The sequence below is a fragment of the Gorilla gorilla genome, chromosome 3, assembly GCF_029281585.2.
Source record: "Gorilla gorilla gorilla isolate KB3781 chromosome 3, NHGRI_mGorGor1-v2.1_pri, whole genome shotgun sequence".
Lineage (NCBI taxonomy): Eukaryota > Metazoa > Chordata > Mammalia > Primates > Hominidae > Gorilla > Gorilla gorilla.
In genome coordinates this window covers 190,902,022-190,917,896 of record NC_073227.2, presented here as the reverse complement: position 1 = coordinate 190,917,896, position 15,875 = coordinate 190,902,022, and the positions used below count along the sequence as shown (strand labels likewise).

Genomic DNA, 15,875 nt, shown 5'->3' with positions numbered 1-15,875 from the left:
CTCTCAACCAAAGACAGTTCTTTGTCTTGGTTCTGACATTCCTCTCCTCTCCTCAAGTTTAATGACATTCTAGAGGCAGTAGTGAGGGTGGGATTCAGAGCCAGATTCAAAACTTATTTCTGCTAGAGGCCATCTGCTGCCACTCTGTCACACTCTCCTAAATGGCTGAACTCTATAATCGCTGCGCCAGGAGTCTGAGAGGGGCCTTGGATCCCTGAGCTCCTGGCTGACCTGGCATCTGGCAGTGTGCGTGGCTCAGTGGCTGCCTTCTTATGTAACGTCAGCCCCGCCCAACCTCGCTGTAAATCCTCTTTCCCAGCATTTGCAGGGTCACAAGAGTCTGGACTCTAGGTATTATTTAACTAAATGGTAGAAATCCTTTTGAACTCTCTGTGTAAATCACTTCTTTCTACTTACTTGCTGTGCTTCTCTGAGTGCCTCGTGGCCTCTTTATCACCACCTGTTGAAGGAAATGTTAGATCCAGATATGGATGGAAGGTAGGCTCAGTTGATTTTACTTTTATGAGAATATTGTGCAAATAAAATCTTCCTTGTTCTTACTAAATACTCAGGAATTTAATTTCACCAATTATGAAAGTGCTCACTTTGTAATCTGTTCTTAAACTGAATGGGAACAAATCCCATTGTGGTATGGAGTTACATTCTCTTCTTACCCGGTAAGCAATCAGTTTGTAGAAATGAATAGGACGTATTTACCCTGATCAGTTTCTCTGATCTAATAACCCTGGGTCTATTTCTACTTCATACTGTGTATTACATTTAAGATAAATAGCTGGAAAAATGTGTAAGGATAAGAAAATGTGGACAGTGATTCCAGACATTTCTCATAATTCCCCCATGCGCGCCTGTGGGCTGTGTTGTTTTTCTGCAGACCAGCTGATTAGGGATTCCCAAAGTTCCACAGGATCTTCTTTATGTTAATTGGTAACTAGGTAATTGCGTGTCTCATCAGGATTCCTACAGGTGAAGAGCAGTGCACTAATTCTGATGAGTAGAAAAGTTAGCCAGGAAAAAAATAGACGTTTGTTTTTATAAAAATATCCCTCATCTTGATATTGGTACATCCTGACTCATCAGAAACTGATGTTTCTCAGCGAAGCAAAGCAATCATCCTTTTGTAAAGTTCAAGTAATAGTCTTCAGATGAAAGCCAAAAAATGCTTATAAATTTGGTGAATAATCCTGAAGCACTTATGTTATTATAAGTGTCTTTCTGATTAAGACTATCTCTGAAACAGAAAACTAAGATATCCTATTTTGTATCTGACATAATTCTAAATTCATCACTCCTTAAAGAAGTCTCCCTCATGACTGATCAGCTGAATCAAATGATTTTCCTTTTTTCTTTATTACGTTTTAATTAATCAGCTGATAAGGTTTGGACACCCAGAAGAAGCAGAAAGCCAGTCACTTTGCAGTAATTCAGTTTTCTTTATTGGGGTTGCAATGGTCAAGGAAATAACATGCTCCAAAGATAACGCAAAAGTGAACAAAAATGGTTCCTGTCCTGAAGGACTTCACCTTTTTGGAGACTGCATCAGATATGCAGTGAATAACTATTATAAATAGAAGAAAGTAGTAAATACCAGTAATAAATGCCTTCATTGATAAAGAGATAAAATCTTAGTGAAATTCAAGGGAGGGCATAGCATACTTCTGACTGGGAGGAATCAGGAGAACCTTGTGAAGAAAAAGATAATTTCAGATAATCTGTGAATGGTAGATAAGATTTGAACAGATAAATGTAAGGAAGAAAGACTTTCCAAGAAAGAGACTCAATGTCAAATAAGAGGGCATGGTCATAAGGGCAAGGCTGCACTTGACTGGACTCTGGAATATGATGCAGGTGGCATGAGGAAGAAGGTGGGCATCATCAGCTGCAGCTGGCTCAGGGACCTTGAATGACCATGTGCAAGCTCTGGCCCTGCCACTCGGACAGTGTGGACTCACTAAGAAGTGAGTGGGCCTGGCAAACCCCAGCTTTAGAACAATGAATGGAGAAAAAGTGGAGGCAAGAGGGCACTTCAGGAGGCTGCTGATGAGGTCTGACCTAGGTTAGTGGCAGCGAGGGTGGTTCACAAGGAAGGATTGTAAGAGAGATTTCTAGGATGGCATCATCAGGGACCCTGCAACAGATGGTTTCCGAAGCAAGAGAGAGGGAAGAGCCAGCCATGTACGATGGCTCACGCCTGTAATCCCAGCACTTTGGGAGAACGAGGTGGGTGGATCACAAGGTCAGGAGTTTGAGACCAGCCTGACCAGCATGGTGAAACCCCGTTTCTACTAAAAATACAAAAATTAGCTGGTCGTGGTGGCGCACACCTGTAATCCCAGCTACTCAGGAGGCTGAGGCAGGAGAATCACTTGAACCCAGGAGACAGAGGTGGCAGTGAGCCGAGATCATGCCATTGTACTCCAGCCTGGGCGGCAGAGCAAGACTCCATCTCAAAAAAAAAAAAAAAAAAAAGAGAGGGAGGAGCCAAAAATATATCAGAGATTTTAAGTGTGGATGACTAAGAGAATGATAGCACCAATAGCAGAAATAGGGAGGAGAACATGAAGGAAAGAGAATGTTTGGAACAATTATAAGTTATTCCTGTGATTTTAAAAAATCCATTTTAGCTACTTAAGAGTGACATAGATGTATATATAAACATCGGATTTGACAGAAATGTTTTCTTTCTCCCAGTACATTTGGGATTATTAAATATCTTCTTGTCCTTGGATTTCCTCACATGGCGGGACTTTCACAGCCTGCTGAAATAGAAAAATATGCAATGGCATTTTGTATAGTGAAAATACAATACAAAAACACTGAGTTTTCTAACACTTAAAAATAGACTCAATAATTAGTCTTCTGTTGGAAATGGAGCCTCAACATCTTGATAACTTGACATAGTAATTACTAGAAAGTCTCATTGTTGTTCAGAAGTCCCCAAACCAGTGAAGAGAGGGGCATTAGAAAGACAGGTGGAGCAAACAAGGAGAAATGAAATGGTTTAGGATGCTTTGAGCTTGGCTGCCAGTAGGAGAAAACCCAACTCAAATGACTTAAACAATATTAGGATTTTTTTCCTTTAATCTCACGTAACAAGAACTCTGGAGGTAAAGAGGTTTCCAGATTGGTGAACTTATCAGCACAATTAAGTACCAAGGTTTCCTCCAGCCTTCACAGTCTCATTTTCTCCTTGGTCTTTCAACTATGTTCCCCCATGGTGTCCAGATGGTAAAAGCACCTACAGGTGTTGTCTGATCACACCTGCCATTTGGAAATGAAAACAGAAAAGGACTATTTTTGCTTCTACTTGTTTGTTTGTCTCATTTTGTTTTAAGGAAGGGAAATTTTTCTCGTAAGTATGCTAGGCAGACTTCCCCTCCCATCTCATTGATAAGCACTGAGTGAAATGCTCATCCCTAAGTCAGTCAATGGCTTACACCAATCATAGTAAATACCCTGTGGTTAGTGCCAATCTTCCCTGAAATCAATAGCAACTAAAAGGGGCAGGCTAAGTGCTCTGGCTCACTCCTGTAATCCCAGCACTTTGGGAGGCAGGTAGATCTCTTGAGGCCAGGAGTTTGAGACCAGCCGGGGCAACATAGCAAGACCCCCATCTCTACAGAAAACACAAAACTTAGCTGGGCATGGTGGCATGCACCTGTAGTCCCAGCTACTTGGCAGCTGAAATGGGAGGATCGCTTGAGCCTGGGAGGTCAAGGCTGCAGGGAGCCAAGAGACAGAACAAGACCCTGTCAAAAAAAAAAAAAAGAGGGGCCAGGCACAGTGGCTCACACCTGCAATCCTAGCACTTTGGGAGGCTGAGGTGGGTGGATCATGAGGTCAAGAGATTGAGACCATCCTGCCTAACACGGTGAAACCCCATCTCTACTAAAAACACACACACACAAAAAAAAATTAGCCGGGCATGGTGACAGGTGCCTGTTGTCCCAGCTACTTGGGAGGCTGAGGCAGGATAATAACATGAACCTGGGAGGCGGAGCTTGCAGTGAGCCAAGATCACACCACTGCACTCCAGGCTGGGCAACAGAGCGAGACTCCGTCTCAAATAAAAAAAAAAGGGGGGGGGGTTATATGAGGGGCTACATGAGGAAGGGGGACAGGAGGGATGAATGGCATTTGAGGAGCAACCAGTGATATTTCTACAGTCCGAACAGTAGGCAAGAAAGAGAGAAAAAGAGCGTGAGCACAGGAGTGCACCAAAAGAGAAAATAATCACCTTAAGAGTGAATTTAGTGGTGCATTTTTTTTAACATTTCATATCAATGAATTCAGAAATTGAGAACAATCTGCTCTTATTTTCTGTCACTGTTTCAAGGGACTTTCGTAGCTATAGAAACGAGGACTGATTGGCACAAAGTTCCTGGGCTCTCCAGCCACAGTCGTCATTTGGAAGGGAATTCTAAGTCACCAGAGAGCTAACACTTATTCTTGGGAGAATGTAAGAGCAAATCCTCCTTACGCTGCCAAACTGGCACAGGATACTGCAGCCACTCTGCAAATGAACAGTGCACAATAAACAGGCCAAGGGAGAAAGCTTAAAGTTCTAAAAGCCCTCTTGAGGGAAGTGAGAAGGCAGTTCCTGGGAACAGCGAACAAATGCTGTCAGAAAGTGGAATCATTGATTTCTATCATGAATGATTAATGATCGTGATGGTGTGGTTTAGAACAGAAATGCAGCTTCTACAGCCTGAAGAACTACCAGCCTTCTCTCCTGTGATGTTCCATTTATACTTGCTTAATAAAAGCATCCCAATAAATTAGACCATCTCACGTTTGTTTAAATTTGTACATTTCTCATTCATGAAGTATTTACCCATGAATCCAGTTTTCATTTTCATTTGCCCTGCCTCTAAGACTTTTTTTACTCAACTAAGGATGGCTGATACATGTATAAGGTTTGGGTAAGATAAATACTATGTATGCAGCTGAGCTGTTGGTATCTTCATGTCAAAGTGCCCAGTGACTTTTGGCATGCCTGTTTGATTGATTCATGCATTTGCTGTCACTAGGTAATACGAAAGCTTTGAAAAATTCTTGCTAAAGTATCCAAATCCAACTGAATGACTGCCTGTCCTTGACCAGCAAGTTAATAGACCACCCTTCCCTGGATTCCCAACTCACTGGGCCATATACGAGCACTACCACAGCCAGGCAGTCAAGGACACCTTGGTCTATTTGTTGGCTATACCATTCTCCATTCTCTTCTATTCATGTTCTTGCAAATCAATAGGAATTATTTATTGGTATACCAAAATCAAAATATCCTACTATGGCAAATAATAATGGTGGTGATGATGAGGATGATTAAAGTGATCATTCATTCAACAAATGTTATTGATCACCTTCTAATTTATATATGAGGTACTATTCTGGTTTCTGGAGATGCAGGAATGAACAAAGCAAAGCCCCTACCCTTACGGAGCTTGTGATCCAGTCAGCACTGCCAGTAAACACATAACCAATTGAGTAAGATAACTCTAGAAAGAAATAAGTAATGTGAACAAAATAAATCAGTACAGTGGTATATAAAGTTATTATATACATAAAATGTTGTGTGTGTCTCTTTCCCCTCCATACATACACACACAACACACATACACTTGTTTAGAAATTATTACTAAAATTTATATTACAGACACACCTGCATCCATTCAGAAACCTTCTCTTCATTGGCCGCAGTTCAAGATTATTTTACAACAATAACAAGTTGCATCAGAACAAGGGCATCAAATCTAACAATTCTTTAATTCATTCAACAAATATTGACTAAGGGCCTGCAACATACCAGGCTGGCTCTGTTCTGGGCACTGGAGATATGGCCTCTAACAAAACAAAATTCCTTCCCCCATGTAGCTAAAATTCTAGGGGGAGAAAACAGGCAATAAGAAAATACACAAGTCTGTAGTATATTGGATGGTAGTAAGTGCTAAGGTGAAAAATAGTGCAGGGTAAAGAGAAAAGGAAGTATGGCAGGTGGGGCCAAATCTCTGTTTCATATGTAGGGGTCTTTGTATGAAGGCCTCAATAAGAACAAGTGTAAAATCCCTAGAGGGACAGTGCTTGGGTTTCTCTAGGAACAGCAAGGATCCAGTATAGTTGGTGAGTTGGGAGTCAAAGGAGGGAAGGCAGGGGAGTCGAGGCAGCGCTTGCAGGATCTCATCAGCAATATTAAGAACTGTGGCTCTAATTTGAGATGGGAAGCCTCTGGAGGATTTTGAGCATGTGGATACATGATCTAGGAAATATGCGAGATGGGAAACTTAAGTACTACCTTAAAGTCCAAGGATTAAACTGAAATTGCAGGGGGTAACAACACTAAAGACTTGCCTTCATTCAACTGGCCCCAGTAGGGGATAGCACCTCCTTCTTGGAGCCTAGATGCTTTGTACCACAGCATCCTCAGCCTGTGTTCTCTGCAGATTCTGACCAGGAGTAGTTTACTCCACCCATTTTCACACTTTGCAAATGCACCCTGGGGCGGATATTCTTTCAGGCAGCTCAGGCTCTAAACTCCTCTACTGTCTTTGAGGAATCTCCCACCCCATGAGACAGAGCCTGCCTCTCACTCTAGAAGCTGAAAAAGCTTAATACTCTATGAGCTTCCCTTGTAACAAAGATATGGCTCCACAAACAAGATGATAACCTCCTTAGAGATTGAATAGGAGAGCAGGGGCCATGCAGCATCCATCCTTTTGAGGGGGTCAGTGGTAGCACTCCACTGCTCCAGGGCCAGCAGTGACAGAGACTCTGCCATCCATGCTGGCATATGTGATGATGGCGGTACAAGTTGCAGGTTGTATATGCAGCCACTGAGGCTGTTTGTTGTTCTGGTTATCTATTGCTACACAACAAACCTTCCTTATACTCACAGATTCTGTGGGACAGGAATTTGGACAAAACACAGTAAGGATGACTTGTTTCATAATAGCTGGCTCCTTGGATGAAACTCTAACATGTCTAGAGGTGACTCTAATGTCTGGGTATTAGAGTCATCTGGAGACTTCATATGTCTGGGGCTGGGCTGGGATGACTCAAACAACGAGAAACTCACTGAACATTTCTTTCTATCTGTAATCATAGGCCTTCTCCTTATTGTCTCTGTGCAAAACTGGGGGGAAGCTGGACCTTGTACGTGGTGACTCAGGGCTCTGAGAGCAAGTGACCTAGCCTGGAAGTCACATAGCATCATATCTGCTATAATCTATTTTTCAAAACTGTCACAATGCCTATCAAAATACCAATGACATTCTTTACAGAAATAGGAAAAACAATCCTAAAATCTCTGTGGAATTACAAAAGATAGAGCCAAGAAATCCTGAGGGAAAAGAACAAAGTTGCAGGTATCACATTAGCACACCTCAAAATATACCATAAAGCTGTAGTAACCAAAACAGCATGTTACTGGAATAAACACAAACACATAGACCAATGGAACAGAATAGAGAACCCAGAAATTAACCTACATATCTGCAGCCAACTGATTTTTGACAAAGGTGCCGAGAACAATCACTGGGGAAAGGACACCCTCTTCAGTAAATGATGCTGGGAAAACTGAATAGTCATACTCAAAACAATAAACCTAGACCCCCACCTCTTGCCCTATACAAAAATTAACCGAAAATGAATCTAAACCTAACTGTAAGACCGAAGACTATAAAACTACTAAAAGAAAACATAAGGGAAATGCTCAGAACATTGGTCTGCGAAAGGATTTTATGAATAAGACCTCAAAGGCGCTAACAACAAAAGCAACAATAAACAAATGGGAGTATATGAAACTAAAATGTTTCCATATAGCCAAGGAAACAATCGACAGAGTGAATAGACAACCTACAGAATGGGAGAGAATATTTGCAAACTACTCATCCAATGGGGGATTCACATCCAGAATGTATGAGGAACTCAAACATCTCAACAGCAAAAAACAATCCAATTTAACAATGAGCAAATGATCTGAACAGACATTTCTCAAAAGAAGATATACATAAGGCAAAGAAATATATGAAAGTACTCAGCATCAATAATCGTCAAGGAAATGCAAATCAAAACCGCAATGAAGTATCATCTCATTCCAGTTAGTACGGCTATTATAAAAAAGATAAAAAATAACAGATGCTGGCGAAGATGTAGAGAAAAGGGAATTTTATATACTGTAAGTGGAAATGTAAACTCATACATAGTACAACCACTATGGAGAACAGTGTGGAGGTTCCTCAAAAAACTACAAATAGAACTACCATATGATCCAGCAATCCCACTACTGGACATTTATCCAAAAAAGGAAATCAGCATATGGAAGAGACAACTGCCTCCCAATGTTTATTGTAACACTGATCACAATAGTCAAGAAATGGAATCAACCTAGGTATTCAACAACAGATGTATAGATAGAGAAAATGTGGTGAATATACTCAGCGGAGTACTATTCAGCCATAAAAAGAATTAAATCCTGTCATTTATGGCAATATAGATGGAAATGGGGGACATTATGTTACGTGAAATAAGCCAGGAACAGAAAATTAAACTCTGCATGTTCTCACTCATATGTGGAAGCTAAAAAAAAAGTTTATCCCATAGAAGTAAAAGTGCCTTATTAACTATTTATGTGATTATTTTTAATAAAATGTTTTATTTGTAAGTTTTACACCTATAGATTCATCTGTTTTTGTTTTTTTTTTCTTTTTTAAATTTGTGTGTGCTATTTTAGTCAGGATTTGGTATTATGGTTATTTGGTCTCCAAAATGGAGTAATCCACCTAAATAAACTAGAAAAAGAAAAGCAAAAATAAAGCAAGCGGAAGGAAAGGAATAATAAAGTTTACCTCGGTACGGTGGCTCACACCTGTAATCCCAGCACTTTGGGAGGCTGAGGTGGGCGGATCACCTGAGCTTAGGAGTTCGAGACCACCCTGGGCAACATGATGAAACCCTGTCTCTACTAAAATACAAAAAATTGGCTGGGCATGGTGGTACGCTCCTGTAGTCCCCGCTACTTAGGAGGCTGAGGCACAAGAATCGTTTGAGTCCCAGGAGTGGAGGTTGCAATGAGCCAAGATCATGCCACTGCACTCCAGCTTGGGCTACAGAGTGAGACTCCATCTCAAAAAATAAGTAAATAAAAATTTTTAAAAGTTTAGAGCAGAAATCAATGAAATTGAATTCAGAAAAATAGAGAAAATGAAGTAAATCAAACACTGATTCTTTAACAAGAAGGAGAGAGAAGACACAAATTACTGACATAAACAATGAAAGAGGGGGCCGGGCACGGTGGCTCACACCTGTAATCCCAGCACTTTGGGAGGCCGAGGCAGGTGGATCACGAGGTCAGGAGATTGAGATGATCCTAGCTAACACAGTGAAACCCCGTCTCTACTAAAAATACAAAAAATTATCAGGGTGTGGTGGTGGGCGCCTGTAGTCCCAGCTACTCGGGAGGCCGAGGCGGGAGAATGGCGTGAACCCGGGAGGCGGAGCTTGCAGTGAGCCAAGATTGTGCCACTGCACTCCAGCCTGGGCGACAGAGCGAGACTCTGTCTCAAAAATAAATAAATAAATAAAGTCGAATCACTGCAAGTGTCTTTATTAAACCATGTGCCATCCTTAGAAACTCTGTGAACTACTCAATATCCTTTAAGAACTCTTTCTCTGATTAAATTATACAGAGTTCATTTCTTTTACTTGCCTCTAATAATTCTGAATGGCAAAAACACCAGCCTCACCTGAAGAATTATCCTGCCAGAAAATTCAATAAAAGATGATATATGCAAATGAACTAGAAGCTATGGATAATAATTCTGATTGGCTAAAACACCAGCCTCACCTGAAGAATTATCCTGCCAGAAAATTCAATAAAAGATGATATATGCAAATGAACTAGAATATATGGATCATAGCCAATCTCTTCATTCCTAGAAGGCAAGCGCTGGCATCAGGGCCAACTGCACACCTTCTACATATTGCTAAACTCAGCCCCCTCATTCTATTGCTATTACTGTTTCCCATCTTCATCCTTCATCTTCTCTTACTTCCCTGTGTATAATCTCATCCAAGTCAGCTAATCTGCCATGTTTGCCCTCTACTTGAAACTCTCCTTACTTGGCCAGCCATACAATGCTCTGGAGAACCTGCCACCTACTCACCTCCTTCCCTATCCTTATCTCAGTCTCTCTAGTCATATCTCTCTTGCCCCAGCCATAAGCTTTCCACTCCTTATCTCTAGGTTTTTTGTTTGTTTGTTTGTTTTGTTTTGTTTTGTTTTGCTTCAGGAACAACAGACAGCTCAAATTCTCTTGTGCTTCTTCCCTCTGTGTCTTTGCTCAGAGGAATCCCTCCATTTGCAATACCTTTCTTCCCCCCTTTCTTTTCAACCTCCCCTTACAAATTTCTGGCTAATTCCTATTCATTCTGGATCACCTCTCTGGAATCCTTCCCTTCTGTCCTATGTGAGTTGGTGTCTCTCCTTTGAATATCTCTGGGGCTGCAGTTAGCATATTGTATCTGTTCACAAATCTGCTGCCCTTCATGCTTGTGCATCTATGAAGATAAGAGATGGACCTTGAGCATCTATGCATCCTCAGTATCACGATTAATATTAGCTCACTGTAAATAAATTTTGGCTAGATACGTGAAAGAAATAGGCAGTGGGTTTTGTGTCTGATTGGATTTGCACTCATATCTCCAAAACTCTTTGATGTTTGAATGGACACAGATCACAATGAAACCATCAAAGCCCAAAAGTCCATTGAGTCTTACTTGTTTTAACACGGAAAGACAGTATTTAATAAATAATAGCATAGAGAGAGTTTAGTAAATAATGGCATCTCCTTATACGGTAACACTTCTGCTACTTGGAGTATTTATAACATTTCACTGACTTTCCACTGTGCTCTTGAAAAGACTTGAATTCTCAAATCCAAAGCATTTCGGATTCCATTGTCATCCCTGAAATCAGTTCATGGTTTTTGTAACCATAGAAGCTTGGGTCTATGAAAAGTGTGAGGTGTGTGTGTGTGTGTTGTCCCTTTTCTCTGATCCAGCATTTTGACTGTTTCAGTTACTGCTGGAGAGAAAAAAAAATTCTAGAAGTCCCTCCAAATTTGAAACCTCCATCCATCTTCAGTATGTCAGACTACATAAGCCTTACTAGAGCTGTCAAAGGATAATTTTTCAGACTGCTAAGTCTAAGGGCACGCACATGGGCAACTCAGTTCAAACAACAGGGGAAAAAAAGGAAACTAAGAGTAGATGCTGCTGCCTATTTTGACTATTCATGAAATCTAAAATTTAAGAGTTTTCCATACACAAAGCAACATTTGGCCAGGCATGGTGGCTCACACCTGTAATCCCAGCATTTTGGGAGGCCGAGGCAGGCAGATTGCTTGAGCTCAGGAGTTTGAGGCCAGCCTAGGCAACATGGGGAAACCCTGTCTCTACAAAAAAATACAAAAATTAGTCAGGTGTGGTGGCATGCACCTGTGGTCCCAGCTACTCAGGAGGCTGAGCTGGGGGGATCGCTTGAGCCCAGGAAGCAGAGCTTGCAGTGAGCCGAGAGCGCACCACTGCTTTCTAGCCTGGGTGACAGAGCCAGACTCTGTCTCAACAAAAAAAAGCGCAACATTTTACAGGGAGACTCAGGTGTTTAAATCTCTCCTATCTACAGATTTATTATTTGTGAATAGCTTCCCACTTAGATGGCCCATCTTTTGTCTGGAAATAGCATCTTGCCATTACCTCATACGTCTCAAGAGTATCTGTCTTAAGGATCAGTGAGCAAATACAACCATCAAACATCATGAGCTCCCCAGAATATTAGAGGTATAAAACGTCAAACTTGATGGTGGTCGTTAATATAAAATGCTGGGAAACATGCTTCATTTGTTTGTGTCTTTGTGTGTTTGCTTTCCAGTGACATATAAACATCAAATATCAGGGGAGAAATGTACTGATTCACCAGGTTTAAATCTTTCAGAGGCTAAAATACACTTCTAATATTTTCCCATGTAGCTATTTTAGACCATACACTGGACTCGTGCCAAATCATACAATCAGATTTCTTCAACTACCCAGATACATGTGGGCAAAAATAGTAATTCCTCACCAAGTTATTATTAGTTTTTGCTGCCTGAATCATGGCTAAGACCTATTTGTTTTTAGAAGGGATATTGACATAATTAAATTATAACCAATTTGAATACTTCCTTCCTAGTTAGTGCCTCTATTAGCAGCTTCTAGTTGGAAATCCTCTCCTAAATGCAGTTTCCTTTCCTAAGCATCGTCAGTTTCTGTGTGAAACTTGAGACTTTAAGGAAACCTGACCTACCGTGTATGTTACATGAACATGCTTTCTATTATAAAAAAACATTGGTATTGTAATAACTACTACTGTCTGTTATTTTAGAGCTTTAATGTTAAAGCCAATCACCCAGCAGAATAAGAGATTCTGCAGTGGTGAGAATTTCATATTACATAAAATGTTAGAATCGGAATAGTCAAGTTGATAGTGATAATGATGCCCTTTATCTAACAGAGAGCACAAGGGGATCGCTACATAAATATGAAGTGTGTGTGTGGAATTGGAGTGACCACTGGGGAAGTTTTATTTCACTTGGTTTGATACAGTCTTCATGGTCTATTGTAACTATCCTAAGCCACCTAAAATCATTTCTATTAGTGGATGTAATATAACTGTATTAATTTGAAGAATAGCTATAATAACAAAAAGTGCTTCGTTATTTAGAGGGTATGAGTTGGGTGGTACTTTTAAAACAGCATTTAGTGTTTCCCCAGTTCAGGTTTAACATGAATTAGTGGCCCAATTAGCCCTTTGTTATGAAGTAGGTCTTTGTGAAAATCAGGCCAAGTTTAAAATGTATGTGTGTGTGTGCACACGCAAGAGTCCCAGCGAAAATCATACAATTGAGTCAATCTCAGAGATTTCATGAGTTTTATTAAGCAAATACTATAAATACTTTGACCACATGAAGAGAAGAGTAATCATCTAGTTATTCTGGTTGCTGCTTCTGGTCTCAACTCACAGGATGTATTCTTGCAAGGGAGTCATCCAAGGCCCAGGAGGACTTGACTTTCCTCCTGCCCCTAAGGCACATCACTCACAGCTTGAGGACCAGACCTGCGGACAGCAGGGAGAGGAGGAGGTGAAATGGGTTATCCTTGGCTTTGTCAGTTTTTCATTTTCCTTTTATTCCCACCCACCCCCCGATTCCTAATCCCTCTATTTTCACCAACTCCCTATCCTGTACCCCATTTCTTCTTGGTCTCATGACTATCCAGCTGTTCAGCAAATCTCCAGTTAACTTTGAATCTGATAACTTATTAAGCAAGATCAAAGTAATGTCTCTGGTGGTGGAATTTCAGGCAGATGGTGATGGGCAATTGGACTCAGGACAGGTGATTGGAGCTAATTTGGGAAAGGAGATTTGAGCCCTTATCCCTCCCAATCTATCTACCCTTAGGTTCTAAGAGTGAGAGGTCAAGAATGTTAGAAATATCCTATCATTCCTGTTTTTGCTCATCACAAACCTCACCAAATCAAACCCCACCCAATGCCCTTAAAATAGATAAGCCAGAGATACTGGCTTAATCTGATATATCATTCTCCTGTCAATAAAATATTTTTAATACCTATTAATAACTTAGAGCTCATTCTACAGTGACAGATAAAAGTAACATTTTAAATCAGATCAGACAGAAGCACTGACAACATTTAATAAAATGTTTCTAAGCAACAGGGTAAAAAAAATCAAAGAGTTTCAATAGCGCCGACATTAATAGAATAAAAAAGAATCCAAAAATAGCCTCTTTTTCTTATAAGCAATTCACTCTGGAAGGTAAAACAAACTCCTTCCCGAAACTCAGCGTATTGAATAATAATGTTTTTCCAAACATCCAACATATAGTCTAGCATGGAATGACCATGTAGTAGCCAAGGTTTAATGTGTATCAAAAACTTGGAGAGTAAACACTGGGAAATAGCGATAATTTAAATGCACTGGCCATATGACACGCCTTTCTTCAACCACTGGTTATTAGCACAACTTACAAATAAAAAGGAATGCTTAATATTCCCCTTTATGTATGTTTTGGGCCCATCCAAGTAGAACTTTTGATATTCCACTAGCTTTGTCAGCAGGATAGATAGATTTCTAAAGAGAAATGAGTGTCTGTAGTAGACCCAAATAACTACTTAAAAGATTCTAGTCTAGAGGAGAATATGTAATGTATTTGTGTCACCCTAATGCCCCAACACCTAAAGCCCTTTAATACTTGTAGATCAATTTTCCCACCACTGCCTCTTTGAAATTATAACTTAGAAATCAGTGAACAGTCTCATTAGCTTATCCAAGAGATAAGGACAGTGTGTGTGAACAGTCTGTAGAGAAGGCATGTAGCATACAGATGCATATCGTCTGCTCTGTTTTACTCTGCACGTCCGCAAAGACACACACTCACACACACACACACACACACACACACCCCCCACACACACACAGGCTTAAGAAAGAAAAAAAGGAGGCCCCTGTGCTGGTCATTGGTCTGATTGACAAACCAGTATTGGTTACTTTGATTTCTCCATTCCTGCTGCCAGCTGGAGGCAGATGGAGAGTCAACGTACGGGGCATGTGCATCATTTTATTGGAGAAAAAGAAGTTTGTGTGACATACATACATACATGCAGGAAACATTTTGTTTTTGAGACAAAGTCTCGCTCTGTCACCCAGGCTGGAGTGCAGTGGTGCCATCTCTCTTCACTGTAACCTCTACCTCCTAGGTTCAAGCGATTCTCCTGCCTCAGCCTCCTGAGTAGCTGGGATTACAGGCGCCTCCCACCACGCGTGGCTAATTTTTGTATTTTTAGTAGAGACAGGGTTTCACCATGTTGGCCATGCTGGCCTCATATTCCTGACCTCAAACGATCTGCTGGCCTCAGCCTCCCAAAGTGCTGAGATTACAGGCATGAGCCACTGTGCTCGGCCGGAAGTATAATTTTAAGAGTTGTTTGCTTAATGATTACCCGCTTTTTAGAAAACTCACCAATGTCTATCTATATCTCATCTCTATCTATCTCTATCTCTGTCTATCTATCTCGTATGTCCACTAAAGCTCACCAGAGATCATTTATAAGATTAAGTGCTCAGGACTTTGTTCTGGCCCAAGTGATTGCACACCTCTGCCAAAATCAGCTTGATTTTTCTCCCGTGTTATGTCTTTATATACCCTATATACAAATTCTAGAACTATTGTTTTGCTCTTTTAAACCACCTTCAATGTTCAAGATGATCAAAAATTAATGCATTCGTCTGTTTCCACGGCTGCTTGGTGGACATTTCTGAGACCAGGGCTTGACGTCATGGTTTTCATTGTTTCTATTATTCCCATCACTTTCTACTGTATCTTAGTGAAAGTGTAAAGTCATCACAAAGTGAAATGTCTAAATTTGTGGAAAATGATTAACACAAATTCCATTTAAAATTACTTCCACAAACCCCGAAATTAAGCTGCCAATTGCTCCTACCATTTTTCTGAGGTAGCTATTATAGTGTGCCCCCAACTGTCCTTCAACCATCATGTATCTTAAGGTTCTATAATAACTACACAAGGAAGTCACAGATGTGAGGCTAAAATTGAATGCAAGGTTAATATTCTTTTTTTCAGCTTCCATCCCTAATACTCCATTTGCTGATCTAGCCATTTTTCACTTTGATAATGTAACGGTGTTTTCATTTAGACATATTGCCTCCATTAATGCTGTCCTGCCTGACGTCAGCATGTATATATAAAAGGCACTATAGCATGCAGCAAAATATTAGGTCAGTCAC

General features: G+C 40.6%; 1 long non-coding RNA gene across 1 annotated transcript in view; it reads left to right on the top strand.

The window, feature by feature from the left end:
* The first annotated feature begins 411 nt into the window (after positions 1–411).
* Positions 412–15,875, top strand: part of LOC109026517 (uncharacterized) — a 55,225-nt gene continuing 39,761 nt past the window's right edge. The window contains exon 1 of the long non-coding RNA XR_002005515.4: positions 412–498. This is a non-coding gene — a long non-coding RNA (uncharacterized lncRNA). The remainder of the gene's footprint in view (positions 499–15,875) is intronic.